This window comes from Somniosus microcephalus, chromosome 10 (genome assembly GCF_052327205.1).
Source record: "Somniosus microcephalus isolate GS21.2 chromosome 10, FLI_Smic_1.0, whole genome shotgun sequence".
Taxonomy (NCBI): Eukaryota; Metazoa; Chordata; class Chondrichthyes; order Squaliformes; family Somniosidae; genus Somniosus; species Somniosus microcephalus.
Genome location: NC_140996.1, coordinates 134815583 through 134836141, shown reverse-complemented (window position 1 = coordinate 134836141; position 20559 = coordinate 134815583). Strand labels below are relative to the sequence as shown.

General features: G+C 45.2%; 1 protein-coding gene across 13 annotated transcripts in view; it reads right to left on the bottom strand.

Annotated features, from left to right (window-relative positions):
- sytl2a (synaptotagmin-like 2a) overlaps positions 1–4877 on the bottom strand; it is a 156161-nt gene extending 151284 nt beyond the window's left edge. For 2 of the 13 annotated variants that reach the window (XM_085998854.1, XM_085998855.1), the window contains exon 1: positions 4575–4853. The gene's annotated coding sequence lies outside the window, so the exon portion shown is untranslated. Of the gene's footprint in view, positions 1–4277; positions 4454–4574 lie in introns of those variants that run through there. The other 11 variants (XM_085998860.1, XM_085998861.1, XM_085998842.1 and 8 more) reach the window with 10 other exon arrangements.
- Positions 4878–20559: the final 15682 nt, after the last annotated feature.

The window sequence follows — 20559 nt, the reverse complement described above, 5'->3', positions numbered from 1 at the left end:
ATCAGAGTACAGGGCGTATCTACAAGGCGTATTCTCTGTGAACATATGTGCTCAAGATAAGTGAATCAGTGTTGAGTAATGGAACACATCTCCACTTTTGCTAAATAGTATCACCTCCAAACATTCTATGATCCTCATTTAGTAGATTTCAGATCTCAATCAAGGTACATGGTCACAAAATTAACAGTAGTTGAACCCCTGGCAACGCAAATCTCTTATTTACTTATTCCAGCTTGGCAAGACCATGATTCTGGTATTGAAAAGATACAAACCTAATGTTTCTTGCTCTAATAACCATTTGTTCAAGCATGTTTTGTGATGCACGTAAATGATGAATTGGTGTTTGGCACAGGGGGAAAAAATACCGTCACTTATGTATTAATTCTTTTCAGGATGTCATTACATCCATAAAATCCTTTTGGTAGATAGTATTAAAAACAAATTTCTAATGATTTAATCCATCAGCAAATAGTCCTTAAGGATTCAAATTTAATTTGTTAATACATTCCATATGATTCTTTGTCTCTAAGATTGAGACCATCCGTTCGGCTGCCTCTGCCACTTCCCTTCCTTCCCCTAGCCCACTGGGCCAAACTTCCTCTAAGGGTCCCCCCTGCCCTAGCTCTGAACTCACATCTTTCTCTTCAAACGCCCCTCATGACCTCTCCGTGCTCATCTTGACCACAAGTCCCACTTCCTGCTCCCTCGACCCTATTCCCACCAAACTGCTGACCACCCAACTTCCTTTCCTGGCTCCCATGTTAGCGGATATTGTTAACGGTTCTCTCTCCTCAAGTACTGTCCCCCTCTCCCTCAAATCTGCCGTCATCACCCTCTCCTCAAAAAAAACATTTGACCTCCCTCCATCCTTGGAACCTACTGCCCCATCTCCAACCTCCCTTTCCTCGCCAAAGTCCTTGAACGTGTTGTCGCCTCCCAAATCCGTGCCCATCTTTCCCGCAATTCCATGTTTGAATTCCTCCAATCAGGTTTCCGCTCTTGCTACAATACCGAAACAGCTCTCATCAAAGTCACAAATTACATCCTTTGTGACTGCGACAAAGGTAAACTATCCCTCCTTGTCCTTCTTGACTTGTCTGCAGTCTTTGACACGGTTGACCACTCCATCTTTCTCCAACGCCTCTACACCGTCGACAGCTGGATGGGACTGCACTCACCTGTATCCATTCTTATCTATCTAAATCATAGCCAGAGAATCACCTGCAATGGCTTCTCTTCAGACTCCCGCATCGTTACCTCTGGTGTCCCCCAAGGATCTTTCCTTGGCCCCCTCCTATTTCTCATCTACATGTTGCCACTCGGCAACACCATCTGAAAACAGTGTTAGTTTCCACATGTATACTGATGACACCCAGCTCTGCCTCACTACAACTTCTCTCGACCCCTCCACGGTCTCTAAATTGTCTGACATCCAGTTCTGGATGAGTAAATATTTTCTCCAATTAAATATTGGGAAGACCGAAGCCATTATTTTAGGTCCCCAGCCAATGACTCCGTTCCCTTGCCACTGATTCCATCCCTCTCCCTAACATCTGTCAGAGGCTGAACCACACGTTCGCAGCCTTGGTGCCATATTGGCCCCTTCCAACGACATATCCGCAGCAAAACTAAGGCTGCCTCTTTCCACCTTTGCCTCAGTTCATCCACGCCTTTGTTACATCTAGACCGGACTATTCCAACGCACTCCTGGCTGACCTCCCACATCCTACCCTACGTAAACTTGAGGTGATCCAAAACTCGGCTGCCCATATCCTAACACGCATCAGGTCCCATTCACCCATCACCCCTATGCTCGTTGACCTATATTGGCTCCTGGTTAAGCAATGCCTTGATTTTAAAATTCTCATCCTTGTTTTCAAATCGTTTCATGGCCTTGCTGCTCCCTATCTCTAATCTCCATCAGCCCCACAAACCCCTCAAGAGATATCTGCACTCCTTTAATTCTGCCCTCTTGAGCATCCCTGATTATAATCACTCAACCATTGGTGGCCGTGCCTTCTGGTGTCTAGGCCCCAAGCTCTGGAATTCCCTTCCTAAACCGCTCCACCACTCTACCTCCTTGAAGACGCTCCTTAAAACCTACCTCTTTGACCAAGCACCTGCCCTTATTTCTCCTTATGTGGCTCGGTGTCAATTTTTTGTCTTACAATACTCCTGTGAATTGGGACGTTGTACTACATTAAAGGCACTATATAAATACAAGTTGTTGTTGATTCTAGAGAATTTGCATTTATTTAGAGCCCTGGACTAAGTTTCCAAAGGCTTGTTTCTACTGGAACTGGGATTTGGCAATCTTAAATCAGGCCAAACTAGTTTTGCATAACTCATAACCAGTTGCAAATTTAGTTTTCACACCAGCACGTATGATTGAGTCAGTGTACTGTAAAGGCACAGGATGTCAGTTAGTCATCACATTAACAATACAAGTGATTAGGAAGCCAGACTGAAACCTGCTAGCAGTCTCAGTATAAACAATGTCTTAACTCAAAGTTTCACAATCTACAGAATTTTAAAACCTAAATTTAACACACAAATTACAATTCTTGATCTATTTTACTCTTTTCAACTTTGCTGATGGTATCTACACTATGATCCTTAACCCTTCACCTAGGTTTCTGAATTTTAAAAAAACTTGCCAAGTTAGGTCTGCCAGAGAGGACAGCTAGCTTTACACTGCCATGTTTATTTCAGTAAAACCCATGTTATATTTATCCCAACATGACTGCAGCACCATAAAACATGTGTATACTTACCAGGATAACTCTTATTTTAATCTGCACAGATTTTAAAAAAATCAAACTTTAATGCAAGCTTTTGTTACACACTTACATTTGCCATGATTTGCACTGGCACAGATCGCTACCATATTTCTCCCTTTGTTACTTTCCCCTCCAGCCCAGCTCCAAGCTATAAGGTTAATGAACAGAATGTGCCTCAGCATATACCCAAACATAAATATTCTAATTCCTATATTACCCAAGGCTTCGACTGCAATGTGGAAAAAATCTATAGCACCAGGTGTGGAATTTAAAATTACAAATAGCCAAACAAATGCCGAGACGAGACTACTTTGCCACTTAAAATCCAGTAGATATTTACATAACTGAAGAATATTTTAGCACAGTAAACAAAAGAAATAAGCAAAGAGTATTACTATTAGTGGCACGAAACTAGACTAGCAGCAGTATCGCTCAAAGAATGAAGCAGACAAGCTACACATATCTCCACACAACACCCAGTTACATTAAGGTCTTCCAAATGTTTCGATTCCCTCATTCTCTCCCACACTGTGCCTGGCATATTTAAGGGGAAAAAAGCTGTCTTTTCCACATTCATATACATTATTTGAAAGATATGCTATTATGCCTTACTTAAAAATTTGTATTCAGAGATGTGTACAGTTATATTGTGTCAAAATACTTGGTGTTACAGATACATTCAAACAAGGATTTAAAAAGGAAAAAATCATGTGACTCCATTGTTGCGGTAGCTTAAAAATTCTGCAGCAGTCATGACATTCCAGGACAGGGATTTTTGTTTGAAAGCTCCCCAATATCACGATGGTATGATTTAAGATTAGGAACACCAACAGTGCTTTACTGTACACAATTATATCTATTTCATTGTAGGTTATCTTATTTTTAGTTTACTAACAGATGTCTAAATCTCTCTGCTTCCTCATTCCCACATATAAACAAGACGCCACAAATAGAAATTAAATGAATGATTAGTTCAACATTTTTTTGGTGGCGTTGGTTGAGGAAAGAATGTTGGTCAGGATATCTGGAGAACTCCCTGTTGCTTTCAAATATTGTTGCGATATATTTATTGCCCAACTGAACAGGCAGATAAGACCTCAGTTTAAAACCTCATCTGAAAGATGGCAACTACAATAATCCAACATCCCCCAGTACTGTACTAAAGTGTTAGCCTTAATGTGCTCAAGTACTGGAGTAGCACTTGAAACCAAAACGTTGTGCCTCTTAGGCGAGTGTTACCAATGAGCCAAACCAACACATGCCTGCTGATTCAATTTATCCATAAAAAAGTTATATTAATAATTTGAATCAGGCAAGAATTGTCAAATGGCATTGCATGGTTAAAATAATACATCAGGAAAAACTGTAACGGTAAAGTAAAATTAGGGATGAAACGGGTTCGCTTTAATTTACAAACAAAACATCTACAAATGGTGCTCGTTTCACAGCTACTGATCCCACTTTACGCACAGCCGACGTGCAGTCTAGGAAGAGTACCTGTAAATGAAGTTAATGTGTCACCTTTACATTGGCGTAGGTTCTCCTCGCTTCCTGTATAAACTGTGCCCATTAACCTCTGAAGATTTCGATATTAAATAGGTAACTTCAATGTATGATGTCCTTTAATTATTAAATAGTAAGTCACAGTCCCAAAGTTAATTTTCACATTTTGTGGCTCCCGTCGCTGTTAATCCATAAACCCACACATGCGTGCTAACCTCCTGCGTACATTCTTCTACCCAGCGATCAACATTACCACTTTTCATGAACAGACAGGCACACAATTCGACTCACCGAAACAGCCCTCGTCAAAAGACTTGCAAGCCGCAAACAACACAGCAGAAACTTTTAAGCGGGCCCCCGTGCCAAATGTTTTACCTCCTGAAAGCCGGCCTGCAACAAAAGTCCTACGTTCAGCTTGTCAAGAGGGTGTTTTAAACAAAAAGTTCTTCGTGCACTAAGCAAGCGATGACCAGGCTGCAGTCTCCACCCTGCAGCATAATTAACAGACTGCATTCCTCTGACACTCGCACCCAAATTAGGCAAGGTCGCATGCAAACAAAGAAATGGAATCAGAAGTGGATTCTCCACTCTTGTCAGATCCCAAAACAAACTCAGATAAAGAAACAGTTCCACGTCTGTGAAAGAAAATTACACGGTGGACTTGGAATTGTTCTTCCCTGCGTAAGGATCGTATTATTTCCTTTTGAGCCTGTATTGGTTTATTTTAGTTTTTTTTACAAGTTGTTTAACACCACTGAAGGCTGAAACTAACGATTATCTGGTCGGATGGTTTGTGACGGTTCAGTTTGAAACAGTACGGTTTACCTTGTTTATCCAAGAGTTATATTCAAACGTTGAATAATAATACTGAATGATCTACCAATGTTTTCATATTGTTACTCATTCTCTATATTTCAACTTATTTAATATACATTCAAAAATTGAAAAATATATAGACAGCACTCTCGCTATTATTTCTTCTCTGAAACTTCATGTCAGTTGTGAAGAATCTCAAAGACCTGCTGTCACTATGTTCCTCCAAATGTTTTCTTGCTCATTAAAAGACAAAGGCTTTCAGTCCTGATGAGAACGTCTTCCACTTTCAGTACTAAATGCATCGAGCACTCCCAGGTCGTTTTACTAGAAAGAGTAAAGCTCCCCTTTATTCTGCTTCAACAATGTGCCTCCTGCATTCATATGGCGCCTTTACTGTAAAAATCCCAAAGCGCTTCACAAATAGATGTACTGTTTTGGGTACGAACAATAAACAAAAGAAACAGTAAATTAACAAAAATACATTAAAGGAAACTTAATAAATTAAATTAAAATGTCATTGCCAGTGGTGATTATGCACTCCAGTCCACAAATAGGTGTACTCTTTTGATGCACACTAAACCAAATAAAATGTAACTAATAAAATTTTAAATGAAACTTAACAAATTAAATTAAAATTTGATTGTCTGGGGTGATGAAGCACTCCAGTCTCCACGGCGTCCACCGGTTGCAGAAGGCCTCGAGCGTGCTGGCAGACACCGCATGGTCCATCTCCAGGGCCACCCGGGCACGAACATGGCCGTGGCAGAGGGGCAGGCAGTCGGGCTGAACGACCCCCTTGACCGCCCGCTGCCTGGGCCAGTTAATGGTCACTTTGGCCAGGCCCAGGAGCAGTCCTACGAGGCGGTCCCCCGACCTGCCCACACCCCTCCGCACCGGGTGACCAAAGATCAGGAGCATGGGACTGAAGTGCAGCCAAAAATTGAGGAGCAGCCCCTTCAAATAATGGAAGAGGGGCTGGAAACTCTCGCATTCGATATATATATGGAACACGGACTCCTCCAGGCCGCAGAAAAGACAGGCGCCCTGGGAGTCCGTGAACTGACTTAAAACCATGTTGCATGGGACTGCTCCACGCAACACCCTCCAGGCCAAGTCCCCAATAGAAAAAGGGAGGACTCCCGCGTAGACAGCCCTCCATTGGGGACCTCCGCCTCCGCCGGATGGCAAGATGGCACGCCAAGTCCAGACGGCAAACGAAGATGGCAAAGTGGAGAGTGTGCAGGAGCAGCCCGTACAGGAAACGCCTCCGTGCAGAATGAAAAGGCATGGAGGGCATTTCCCTAAGATGGCTCAAGTTGTGAGGCGCCGGCTCCCGAGAGGGGTTTCAGAGCTGGGCGCCGATGAGGAATTCCGTCCGAACGGGGTTCAGTTCGGACGGGATCGTCCCACGTGCTTGAGCCTCCTCGATACACCTAGTGGAGTCAGGGCCCAGTGCCACCTTTAGCGACTCGATGGCTTTAGCCGCGAGCCAGACGTTGGCCCAGGACAGGCGCTGCGCCAGCTCCTCCGGCGCCATCCAGACTGCTCCTCCGCTATCGAGCAGGTCCCCGACTCTGGTCACCTAGCCAGACACAGCCCTGCCCTCCGCCAGCCACCCGAACCCACGGTCGTAGAGGTGCCACAAATAGGTGTAAAGGAAACATCAGACAAGTACCCCCAAACTCGATTTCTTTATTTTTTTATGAGGGAGGGGTTCTAGATAAAAGTCTCCCTTTTCTGGTAATACTTCTCCCCTTATTTCTTTCACCACTTAGCTTGACAGAGCCCCCAGGCTCTGCCAATACCCTGTGTAACCACATGGTACCTGGGACATACCTCTTTGATTTCCCCTTGCCTTGGTGGGAAGTAGCTCTCCACTTCTGAGTGTCTCACCAGTTGACACAAGCCATATTAGACACTGGGAGTAGGACCTGAACCCTTGACCATGCCCAATCTGATGATAAACAACACTGCACCACATCATACAGTGTGCTGCTTGGGTGAGGTAATAGAAGTTGGCAGTGTCTGAGAAACTGTACCCCAACAAGAGTCAACACCTTTAGGAAAGGAGGGGAGAAACTGTAAAAAGATATGTTAAAAAGTAAACACTGATAGCATTATTGTGGAGAGATGGAAGAGGAGTTGCTAAGATTAACATTCAAGGGAGCTTTAGTGAAAGTGCAAAATGTATCAGTTACGCTATTATTGTTATTTTATTAGAGAGAGTAAGGCTGAAGATCATTCGACTCACACAGACATGATTATCATCTTCAGTAGATTGTGGGTTCTAGCATCTTGAAAGCTACTTCAATAGTAAGGTGGAATAATATTTACTCGGGTCAGTAATATCTACAAAGTGGGAATTAATGATTTGCAAATTAAATAAATCAAATTCCACAATGGCATAATGGGTGAATGCACTACAGGAATGATCTTTCATTCTTTACTGGTTGTTGGTTCCACCCCATCACATAATGCCTTCTCTCCAACTGGCTGGCCTGAGACCATAAGGAGCGGGAGCGGAGCAGGATAAAGGCAGCGCCAGCAAGGAGGCCCGAGACCAGAAGGGGCAGGAGCGGAGCAGGATAAAGGCAGCGCCAGCGAGGAGGCCCGAGACCAGAAGTGGCGGGAGCGGAGCAGGATAAAGGCAGCGCCAGCGAGGAGGCCCGAGACCAGAAGGGGCAGGAGCAGAGCAGGATAAAGGCAGCGCCAGCGAGGAGGCCCGAGACCCACCAGCGAAAACAACAAGAAAAGCAGCTACTGCAAAACAGCTATAATGATGTCACAACCAGGGAAGGAGCTGATTGGTGAGTAGCTGGTAAGTGTGTCTAGTTAATAGTCTACAAAGTCAAGGCAAGGCAGGGCAGCTCAGCCCCGTGAAATGCACATCCTATGCCATGTGGGAAATCCTGGACGCTTCTCGTGACCTGGACGACCACGTGTGCGGGAAGTGTCGCCAGCTACAGCAGCTCAAGCTCCGGGTTTCGGAGGGTGAAATTAATTTGCAGGGGTGCAATTAAAAAGGAAATTAGGAAAGCAAAGAGAGGGACGAGTAGTGTGAAATATTAGATGAACTAAACATACTGAAAGAGGAAGTATTAAGGGGTTTAGCATCTTTGAAAGTGGATAAATCCCCAGGCCCAGATGAAATGCATCCCAGACTGTTAAGAGAAGTGAGGGAGGAAATAGCAGAGGCTCTGACTATCATTTTCCAATCCTCTCTATCTACAGGTGTGTTGCCGGAGAACTGGAGGACTGCTAACGTGGTACCATTGTTTAAAAAGGGAGAAAGGGATAGACTGAATAATTACAGGTCAGTCAGCCTAACCTCGGTGGTGGGAAAATGATTGGAAAAAATTCTGAGGGACAGGATCTTCATTTAGAAAGACACGGATTAATCAGGGACAGTCAGCATGGATTTGTTCAGGGAAGGTCGTGTCTAACTAACTTGATTGAATTTTTTGAGGAGATAACAAGGGGGGTTCGATGAAGGTAGTGTATTTGATGTAGTCTATATGGATTTTAGTAAGGCTTTTGATAAGGTCCCACATGGCAGACTGGTCATGAAAGTAAAAGCCCATGAGATCCAAGGCAAAATGGCAAGTTGGATCCAAAATTGGCTCAGAGGCAGGAAGCAAAAGGTAATGGTCGAAGGGTGTTTTTGTGACTGGAAGGCTGTTTCCAGTGGGGTTCTGCAGGGCTCAGTACTGGGTCCTTTGCTTTTTGTGGTATATGTCAATGATTTGGACTTCAATGTAGGAAGTATGATTAAGAAGTTTGCAGATTATACAAAAATTGTCTGTGTGGTTGATAATGAAGAAGAAAGCTGCAGACTGCAGGAAGATATCAATGGACTGGTCAGGTGTGCAGAAGAGTGGAAAATGGAATTCAATCCGGAGAAGTGTGAGGTAATGCATTTGGGGAGGGCTAACAAGGCAAGGGAATACACAATACATGGTAGGACACTGAGAAGTGCAGAGGATCAGAGGGACCTTGGAGTGCATGTCCACAGATCCCTAAAGGTAGCAGGACAGGTAGATAAGGTGGTTAAGAAGGCATAGGGGATACTTGCCTTTATTAGCCAAGGCATAGAATATAAGAGCAGGGAGGTTATGCTTGAACTGTATAAAACACTAGTTAGGCCGCAGCTAGAATATTACATGCAGTTCGGGTCACATTACAGGAAGGATGTGATTGCACTAGAGAGGGTGCAGAGGAGATTTATGAGGATGTTGCCTGGGCTGGAGAATTTTAGCTATGGGGAAAGATTGGATAGGCTGGGGTTGGTTTCTTTGGAATAGAGGAGGCTGAGGGGAGACCTAATTGAGGTGTATAAAATTGAGTGGCCTTGATAGAGTGGATAGGAAGGACCTATTTCCCTTAGCAGAAGGGTCAATAACCAGGAAGCATAGATTTAAAGTGATTGGTAGGAGGTTTAGAGGGGATTTGAGGAGAACTTTTTCACCCAGAGGGTGGTGGGGGTCTGGAACTCACTGCCTGAAAGAGTGGTAGAGGCAGAAACCCTCATCGCATTTAAAAAGTACTTGGATATGCACTTAAAGTGCCATAACCTACAGGGCTACGGATCAGGAGCTGGAAAGTGGGATTAGGGTGGATAGCTCTTTGTCGGCTGGCACGGACAAGATGGGCCGAATGGCCTCCTTCTGTGCTGTAAATTTCTATGAATGCTATTTGTTAATACTGAAGTCCTGATTTTAACCTGGGTGGGAGTGCAGCGTGCAGGAGCCAATGTGGAAGGGAAGCACCTGCGACTACGCCAGCGTGAAACTTGCTCCCCGGCCTCATTTAAATATCCTGATGCTGACTCCCGCCTGAAGCCAATGGGCCTGATGTTGAGGCCGGTGGGTGGGAGCAGGATATCAGATATCATGCTGGCAGGCAAGGTAACAATTAATGTCATCTGATTGCTGTACCTGTACCTAAAACTTCAGATTGATATAAAAAAAGATGTCAAGCACTGCCCATGGTTCAGTGAGGAAATACATCACTTGGTATGTTACTGAGCCATACATCCCAAAATGGCTGCTGTTCAATTTCCAGTCAATGGCGAGTTAGCTGATTTCAGCTGGAATAGCACCACAGTTCAACTCAGCATCTTGTAGCTAGTTAGGGGGGAAAAAAGCATAGAGAGTTCATACCTGTTGGAAAATGTTTGTGTGGATGTTGGATGAGGTCTGGATTGGTTTAGCTGTGTTCCTCCCTAGGGTTTGATAGCCTGTCTACATTCACTGGCTAGGCTTACACATGCTGCTCTCCCCCAGGTCCAGCACAGCGGCTGGACCTGGGGGAGAGCAGCATCGAGGCGGCAGTTTAAAAGCGGCAGCAGTGAACACGGCCCGACCACAGCGGCTGGACCTGGGGGAGAGCAGCATCGAGGCGGCAGTTTAAAAGCGGCGGCAGCGAACGAGGCCCGACCACAGCGGCTGGACCTGGGGGAGAGCAGCATTGAGGCGGCAGTTTAAAAGCGGCAGCAGCGAACGAGGCTTACCAACTCAGCAGCGGGGAGAGAGGTAAAAAGTAATCAGAGTGTGACATCACCAGGGAGCAGGTAAGTGATTGGTTGGTGAGTATTTTCTCTATTTTTTAAACTTTAACTCTGCGGTTTATAGTTGCTAAGGTCTTTCTGGTGTAGCGGGGACTGTTGGTAAACCATACAAGCGCCCTAGTGTATATCTTTAATTGGTGGTATTGAATTAATTAAAATTAATTAAAGGGTAAGTCATGTCAGGACAGCCCAGCCCCATGTTATGCTCCTCTTGCTCTATGTGGGAATTCAGGGACACTGCCTGTGTCCCTGACGACCATGTGTGCCAGAAATGTATCCAGCTGCAGCTACTAGTAGACCGCATTGCGGCGTTGGAGCTGCGGATGGATGAGTTTTGGAGCATTCATGATGCTGAGAGGGTCGTGCATAGCACATTTAGTGAGTTGGTCACACCACAGGTAAGGGCTGCACAGGCAGAAGGGAAATGGGTGACCATCAGGCAGAGCAGTAGAGGCAGGCAGGTAGTGCAGGGGACCCCTGTGGCCATCCCCCTCTCAAACAGGTATACCGATTTGGATACTGTTGAGGGGGATGACTTACCAGAGGAAGGCAGCAGCAGCCAACTTCCTGGCACCAGGGGTGCTTCTGCTGCTCAGGAAGGGAGGAAAAAGAGTGGGAGAGCAATAGTGGTAGGGGATTCTATCGTAAGGGGAACAGATAGGTGTTTCTGTGGCCGTAGACGTGACTCCAGGATGGTTTGTTGCCTCCCTGGTGCCAGGGTCAAGGATGTCACTGAACGGCTGCAGGGCATTCTGAAGGGGGAGGGTGAACAGTCAGAGGTCGCGGTTCACATTGGGACCAATGACATGGGTAGGAAGAGGGATGAGGTCCTGCAGCAAGAATTTAGGGAGCTAGGTAGCAGATTAAAGAGCAGGACCTCAAAGGTTGTAATCTCTGGATTACTCCCGGTGCCACGTGCTAGTGAGTATAGGAATAGGAGGATAGAGCAGATGAATGCGTGGCTAAAGAATTGATGCAGGAGGGAGGGCTTTAGTTTCCTGGATCACTGGGCCTGCTTCTGGGGAAGGTGGGACTTGTACAAGTCGGACGGGTTGCACCTGAACCAGAACGGGACAAATATCCTTGCGGGGAGGTTTGCTAGCACTGTTCGGGGGGGTTTAAACTAACTTGGCAGGGGGATGGGATACAGAGTGGAGCTATAATAGGGGGTGATGTACAGCCAAATATAGAGGAAAAAACAAGTCAGACTGGAAGGCAGAGCAAATATGTAACGGCACAAGGGAGTAGGGCAAGGCTGAATGGCATTTATTTTAATGCAAGGAGTCTTACGAATAAGGTGGATGAACTGAAGTTGTTGATGAACACATGGGAGTATGATATTGTTGCTATCACGGAGACATGGTTGAGGGAGGGGCAAGACTGGCAGCTCAATATTCCGGGGTATAGAATCTTCAGGCGAGACAGAGGGGGGTGTAAAAGAGGAGGGGGTGTCGCAATATTAATTAAGGAGTCAATTACTGCTGTGAGGAGGGATGATATATTAACAGGTTCCTCTAATGAGGCCATATGGGTTGAACTTAAAAACAAAAAGGGGGCAAGCACTTTGCTGGGAGTGTAGTATAGGCACCCTAACAGTCAGGGGGAGATAGAGGAACAGATATGTAGGCAAATCTCAGAGAAGTGTGCAAATAATAGGGTAATAATAGTGGGGGATTTCAACTTCCCCAATATTAACTGGGATAGTCAGAGTGTGAAAGGCTTAGAGGGTGCAGAATTCTTAAAGTGCATCCAGGAGAGCTTTTTGAGCCAGCATGTAGAAAATCCAACAAGAGAGGGGGCGGTACTGGACCTAATTCTAGGGAATGTGGCCGGACAAGTGGTAGAAGTGTTAGTAGGTGAGCACTGTGGTGACAGTGACCATAATTCATTGAGATTTAAGGTAGTCATGGAAAAGGGCAAGGATGGACCGGAAATAAAGGTTCTAAATTGGGGGAAGGCCGATTTTAATATGATAAGGCATGATCTGGCCAATGTGGACTGGGATCAGCTACTTGAAGGAAAATCCACATCGGAGCAATGGGAGTCTTTCAGAAAAGAAATTGAGAGAGTACAATGGCAACATGTTCCAGTAAAGGTCAAGGGTGGGACCAACAAGCCCAGGGAACCTTGGATGTCAAGGGATATACGAGAATGGATTAGGAAAAAAAGGGGGGCTTTTGGCAGATACAAAGGACTAAAGACAGAGGAAGCCCTAGAGGAGTATAAAAAGTGCAGGGGGATACTTAAAAAAGAAATTAGGAGAGCGAGGAGGGGCCATGAAATAACACTGGCGAGCAAAATAAAGGAAAATCCTAAGGTGTTTTATAAGTATATTAAGGGCAAGAAGATAACTAGGGAAAGAGTAGGGCCCATTAGGGACCAAAGTGGCAAGCTGTGTGTAGAGCCAGATGATGTAGGTGGGGTTTTAAATGAATTTTTTGCATCTGTGTTCACTATGGAGAAGGACGATGTAGACATAGAAATCGAGCAGGGGGACTGTGATATACTTGAACATATTAGCATCGAGAGGGAGGAGGTACTAGCGGTTTTAGTGGGCTTAAAAGTGGATAAATCCCCAGGCCCGGACGAGATGTATCCCAGGCTACTATGTGAGGCAAAGGAGGAGATTGCAGGGGCTCTGACACAAATTTTCAGAACCTCTCTGGCCACAGGGGATGTGCCAGAGGACTGGAGAACAGCTAACGTAGTACCATTATTCAAGAAGGGTAGTAGGGATAAACCAGGGAATTATAGGCCAGTGAGCCTAACATCAGTGGTAGAGAAATTATTGGAAAAAATTCTGAGGGACAGAATTAGTCTCCACTTGGAGAGGCAAGGATTAATTAGGAATAGCTGGCATGGCTTTGTCAAGGGAAGATCATGTCTGACCAATTTGATTGAATTTTTCGAGGGGGTGACTAGGTGTGTGGATGAGGGTAGTGCAATGGATGTGGCTTACATGGATTTCAGTAAGGCTTTTGATAAAGTCCCGCATAGGAGACTGGTCAGGAAGGTAAGAGCCCATGGGATCCAGGGTGCCTTGGCACATTGGATCCAAAACTGGCTTAGTGGCAGAAGGCAGAGGGTGATGGTGGAAGGTTGTTGTTGTAACTGGAAGCCTGTGTCCAGTGGGGTACCGCAGGGATCGGTGCTGGGTCCCTTGCTGTTTGTCGTCTACATTAATGATTTGGATGTGAATGTAAAGGGTATGATCAGTAAGTTCGCAGATGACACGAAAATTGGTGGGGTGGTAAATAGCAAGGAGGGAAGCCTCAGGCTACAGGACGATATAGATGGGTTGGTCAGATGGGCGGAACAGTGGCAAATGGAATTTAACCCTGAAAAGTGTGAGGTGATGCATTTTGGACAGACTAACAAGGCAAGGGAATACACAATGAATGGTAAGACCCTAGGAAAGAGAGGATCAGAGGGACCTTGGTGTGCATGTACATAGATCCCTGAAGGCAGCAGAACAGGTGGATAAGGTGGTTAAAAAGGCATATGGGATACTTGCCTTCATTAGCCGAGGCATAGAATATAAGAGCAGGGAGGTTATGATAGAGCTGTACAAAACGCTGGTAAGGCCACAGCTGGAGTACTGTGTGCAGTTCTGGTTGCCACAGTATATGAAAGATGTGATTGCTTTGGAGAGGGTGCAGAGGAGATTTACCAGGATGTTACCTGGGCTGGAGCGCTTCAGCTATGAAGAAAGACTGGACAGGCTAGGGTTGTTTTCCTTGGAGCAGAGAAGGCTGAGGGGGGACCTGATTGAGGTGTACAAAATTATATGGGGCATAGATAGGGTAGATAGTGATGTAAGAAAAAGGAGGCTTACCATCAAGTAACTTTAAAGTAAGCTTTAAGTAACTTATAAACACACTATATACAAGAGAGGTCTTTACCATGCCTCTGGTAGAAGCCTCTTACAATACTGAACAGACCAGTATTTATACCAGTCCAACAGGAAGTGACACATGACAGGAAGTGAGGTATGTACACAGTTCATAGTTCATAGTTCACAGTTCACAGTTCACAGGAAGTGATGACATAACTTCCCGGAAGTTATTATTTTTATCACATTCTTCCCTCCTGCAGGTTTAGGAGGCTGTGGTCTACCTTTTGGTCCGCAGCCGCCGAACAAGGAAGAGTCGCACCCGTTTGGATTCCCGTCGTAGAGGGTCGCTGGTCCGCTTACATGCGGTTGGCCATTGGCCAGAGTCCGTGTGGCCTGGATTGCCCTGTGAAGGGTCGGGGAGATCATGGCTTCGAGTACGAGCCCCAATAGGTTCAAAGTCAGACTGCCTCTGTTCAGAGGGAGGTGCAGAGCTGGTCTGTGGCGGACCAGTACTTTCATGCGTGGTACTGGGAGGGTCGCAACCTTGAGCACGGGGTTCTACCGGCACCAAGCTAGTTGGTGTCCGATCAGGATCCTGGAGAGGGGTACCCGATAGGTCCCAAGAGTTTCCTGGTGAAATGCCATCACCCGATGTCCCACTAGGTCCTGGTGGGCAGGGAGCCAGATCCCGTAATGATACGGTAGATTCTCGGCCGTCGGAATATCGTATGTTTGCATAGGTGGGGTTGGCATCGGTTAGTTCGACCTCGTCTACAAGAGGGTCATTTTTAGACGTCCGAACGTATCTTCGGAGTAATACAGGTCCAGGAGTAGTTAGCCATGACGGGAGTGATGTCCCATGAGATGAGCGACGCTGGAATCCAAAGAACCGCTCATGAGGTGTAGTATTTGTGGCTGTAGAAAGCAGGGACCGTATAGAGTGCAATGCATCCGGAAGCACTGTTTCCCATTGCTGGTCTGGTAGGCCCCGAGATCTTAAAGCGAGACGTACGGAATTCCAGATGATACCGTTATACCTCTCTACCTGCCCATTTCCGATGGGATGGTATGGTGTTGTTTTGCTTGTAGCAATTCCCCGTTCTGAGAGGTAGTCCTTGAGTTCCCTCGACATAAAGGATGGACCCCGATCTGAGTGAATATAAGCCGGCATGCCACAGAGAGAAAATACCTGCTCAAGGCAGCAGATTACTGTGGACGCCAGCATATTGGAGCAGGGGAAGGCAAACGGAAAACGTGAATATTCGTCGATCATGGTGAGCAAATATGTGTTCCGAGTTGAAGAGGGCACTGGGCCCTTAAAATCGATGCTAAGTCGTTGCATCGGTTGGGTTGCATGTATGAGTATACCATCTGAGGGGCGGAAGAACTGAGGTTTTAATTCCGCACAAAGCCGGCATTCTGAGCATATTTTCTTTACATCTCCAGTGGAAAAAGGGAGATTCCGTGATCGTACGAAATGTAGCATGCGCGTAACGCCAGGATGACACAAACCATTGTGGACATCCATGAGGGTGGAGGATGACATAGTGGAGCAGAATGCCCGTGTGAGGGTGTCCGGGGCCACATTCTCCTTGCCAGGCCGATAGAGAATGGTATAACCAAAAGAGGCCAGTTCCATCCTCCAAAGTTGTATTTTATTATTCTTAATTTTGGTTCGTTTTCGATTATCGAACATGAAGGCGACTGATCGTTGGTCCGTGATCAATGTAAAGTGCTGGCGAGCTAGAAAATGGTTCCACTTCCGTACTGCCTCTATGATGGCTGTGGCTTCTTTCTCAATCGGAGGATAATGTAGCTCGGCACCTTGTAAGGTCCTGGACATAAATGCTACAGGACGACCTTCCTGATTCAGAGTAGCCGAGATCGCCACCTCCGAGGCATCACATTCAACCACGAAAGGGAGATTCTCATCAATGGAGTGAAGAGCCGCTTTCTCCAACTGTTTTTTGAGAAGGTTAAAGGCTGCAACAGCCGCTGTTCCCAGTGGAAATGATCTAGCATGCAGCAAGGGTTGGATTTTGTCCGAAAAATGAGGAATCCATTTAGCGTAGTATGCAAACAGACCGAGAGCCCGACGTAAAGAAGCCGGATTCTTAGGTGACGGGAGCTCTTGGAGCGGGCGAAGTCTTTCTGGGTCTGGCTTAATGATACCATTGCCTACGCAGTAGCCAAGGATGTTGATGGTCGGTTGCGACTCAACAGATTTGGATTCATTCAGGGTCAAATTACGGCGATGGAGGGCATCCCGAAATTTTTGGAGGTTGGAGTCGTGTTCCTGTTGATCGTGACCTGCAATGGTAATGTTATCAAGATAGGGAAAAGTGTCCCTTAGGTTTTCCTGCTTAACCAGGCCATCCATTGCCCGTTGAAAGACAGCCACTCCATTAGTAACCCCGAATGGGAGGCGACGAAATTGGTACAGCCGTCCATTAGCCTCAAAGGCTGTGTACTGCTTATCTGAGACCTTCAAGGGTAACTGATGATAGGCACTTTTTAAATCATAAGTTGAGAACACTTTGTATTCGGCCAGTTTATTAACCATATCATCAATGCGTGGCAATGGGTAGGCGTCCAAGTCGGTATATTGGTTGATGGTTTGTGAATAATCGATGCATAGTCGCTGTTTGTGAGGTTTTAGAGGGTTCTTGACAATGACGACTTGAGCCCGCCAGGGCGACGAACATGGTTCAATGATATCCTCTGCTAGAAGTCGAGAGATTTCAGCCGCAATAAAAGATTGGTCTTCCTGATTAAAGCGCCGCGATTTCGTTATTATCGGTTGGCATTGAGGCGGAATACTGGCAAATAATGAGGGTTCATCAAGTGAAGCTGCTGATAATGCACAAAATGGTAATTTAGACGGTATATTAGAAATAGTAAGTCCGGGTTTGGATCCACCAAACTCAATGGTGAGTTTCTTATGCTGTTTTTGGAAGTCCAGCCCTAAGAGGAGATCACTACATAAGTCCTTGAGCACCGAAAGTCGGGTGGAGGGATACATACGACCATGAAGTGTCATATCAACAACACAAAAGCCGGAGATTCTGGTATTAAGTGATGACTGGGCCATCGCAATTGCCTGGTCCGATGGGAAGACATGTAGTTTCAATTTCGCAACAATCTGTTCCTTAATGAAACTATCAGTACTTCCTGAGTCAATTAAGGCATCTAAGGTATGCCCTTTAATTGAAATTTTTGTGGCTGCATGAGACAGGTTCTGTGGGCAAGCAGCTGTAATTGGTGTCGTTGCACAGAGAGTGGCTAAAACTCTCGGTGTGCTTCTTCGGGAGAGAGCTCGAGAGGAAGCTTGATAGGCCCTAGCTGGAGCATCTTGATAGGCCCTAATTGGGGCAGTTCGGTAGGCCTTAGCTGGATTGGCCCTCGTAGAGGCCCTTGATAGGCAAACTTTAGCAAAGTGTCCTTTTTTCCCGCAATAACTGCAGATTGCATTGCGAGCAGGGCAGGTTTTCCTAGGGTGAAAAGCATCTCCACAAAAGAAGCATTCCTTCCTAGATTGCCAAGAGGCTGCTAAAGTGGGGTCGTCCTCCTCTTCTTCATCAGAATTATCAGAATTAGATTCCCCCATGATAGGGTTCACCTGAGACCGCTTGAATTGTCTGGTTGCAGCTACAGCAGCAGATCGAGATCTGGGCAGCTGATAGAGGTCTGCATTTCTCTTTGCCAAATCCAGTGAACAAGCTAGGTCAAAAGCTTTTTGTAGCTCAAGTGTTTTACTTTCTAGTAGACGCTGGCGTATAAATGGAGAGGCAATCCCGCAGATGAAAGCATCACGAATCATTTCTTGGTGGTACAGCTCAGCTGAGGCTGCCTGAAAGTTACAATCTACGCTGAGCCTGCGAAGTTCTTGCAGGAATTCGTCAATTGATTCCCCTGGCCCTTGTCGGGCTGTGGCCAGTAGATGTCTAGCATAGACCTCATTTGGGGTCTTGGCATACAGTTTCTTAAGTGCCCGAATCACCTCATCGTAATTATCCCATTCATCAACATATTCGAACACTTTTGGGGTCACATAATTGATAAGTATCTTCAACCTAGCAGGAGCATCCGCTTCACATTCATCCAGAAAATTCTCAAAAGTACGGTACCAATGCTTCCATACCCTGCCAGCTGCTGGTGCATTCGGGTCCAAGTCCAGACGAATAGGTCTAAGGATTTTCTCCATGATGGGTGGTTCCCTGGATCCTTAATTCCGAGTTTGTCCGAAGGTCTAGTATTTGTGAGTGTAAATACTAAGTTACTTAAATTGATGTAAGAAAAAGGAGGCTTACCATCAAGTAACTTTAAAGTAAGCTTTAAGTAACTTATAAACACACTATATACAAGAGAGGTCTTTACCATGCCTCTGGTAGAAGCCTCTTACAATACTGAACAGACCAGTATTTATACCAGTCCAACAGGAAGTGACACATGACAGGAAGTGAGGTATGTACACAGTTCATAGTTCACAGTTCACAGGAAGTGATGACATAACTTCCCGGAAGTTATTATTTTTATCACAGATAGTAAGGAACTTTTCCCTTTAGTAGAGGGGTCAATAACAAGGGGGTATAGATTCAAGGTAAGGGGCAGGAGGTTTAGAGGGGATTTGAGGAAAAACTTTTTCACCCAGAGGGTGGTTGGAATCTGGAACTCACTGCCTGAAAGGGTGGTAGAGGCAGGTACCCTCACAACATTCAAGAAGCATTTGGATGAGCACTTGAAATGCCATAGCATACAAGGCTACGGACCAAATGTTGGAAAATGGGATTAGATTAGACAGGGCTTGATGGCCGGCGCGGACGCGATGGGCCGAAGGGCCTCTTTCTGTGCTGTATAACTCTATCTATGACTCTATGAAAATAACCACTTGACAAGATAAGGGAGGGCAACCAGCACCCATGAACAGTACAACAGCTAAAAGCATTGCCTTCATGAAAGAAGTGGTCAAAAGGGTGAAAATAATAATGAAAAACTCTAATACAACAGTGATTCAATTCAATTCAATTCAATTAAATTTTATTTGTCATATATGCAGCAAACGTGTGTACTGCACAATGAAATGTTGATTTTTACGATCTTACTGTTCATATGCTAAAATAAGTACATGTACTCATTTATGTTAAATGTCAAATACCATAACTTCATATTGTATCAGCTAGTGCTTGTGTCACTTTTTAAAGGATATACACTCCACCCCCATGTATTTAAAGAGAAGTGTTCTCCTTCTGCAATCAGAGACTTAATGAGTTGTGGTTCCACTGCAGAACAAACAAACAGATGGAAGCTCTACTCAGTAATATGAAATCTGTAATTATGCCACTTCATTCTACTTGCCAGTACTTGTAATCCCCACTTATGCCAAACTATTCTTCAGAAATATAAGCTTCATTTTTACTATTTGCAAAGGTATGCAAAAGTCCATGTAAGAAGCTTATATTAATGGGAATTGTTCCTTGCTGCCCCATTTTCGTTTGTGTTAAGTAAACAGATCTGGTTTTAACATGAAAAAGAAAAGCGCTAATGTGAATTACAGGAAACTCTTTGGTATCCGGCACCGACGGGACCAGCGTGTTGCCGGTTTATCAAAATTTCCGGATGACGGAGAGGGTTATCTACCGAGGCTATTTTTAACAAAGAAAAATAAAAAAATCAAGGAATGTGCAGTATACAGTAATTGGGTACACACCTACAGAATGTTGTGTTAAATGGATGGTGGAAGATGCTTGATTAAGTACAGTACTGCCAGTTGAGGGCAATCCATAACTCTTTAATTACTTAACAGTAAAACAAAACTTATAAATGACTGTACAGTACAGTATAAAGTACTGTGGTTGACTGTACACTTATTCCAAGTCAGCTGGTTCATCAGGAATATCCATGTCAGCTGGGTCATCAGGATCATGCACTTCAACAGATTCTTCAGGCACTTCCACTGCTTCAACTCTTTTGGAAGCTTTCTTAAACATGTTCCGGATGTCTGCTTGCTTAGTGGACTCTTGCCTTCTTTGTAGAAAGGTGGAATGCAGAATATGGAGGTG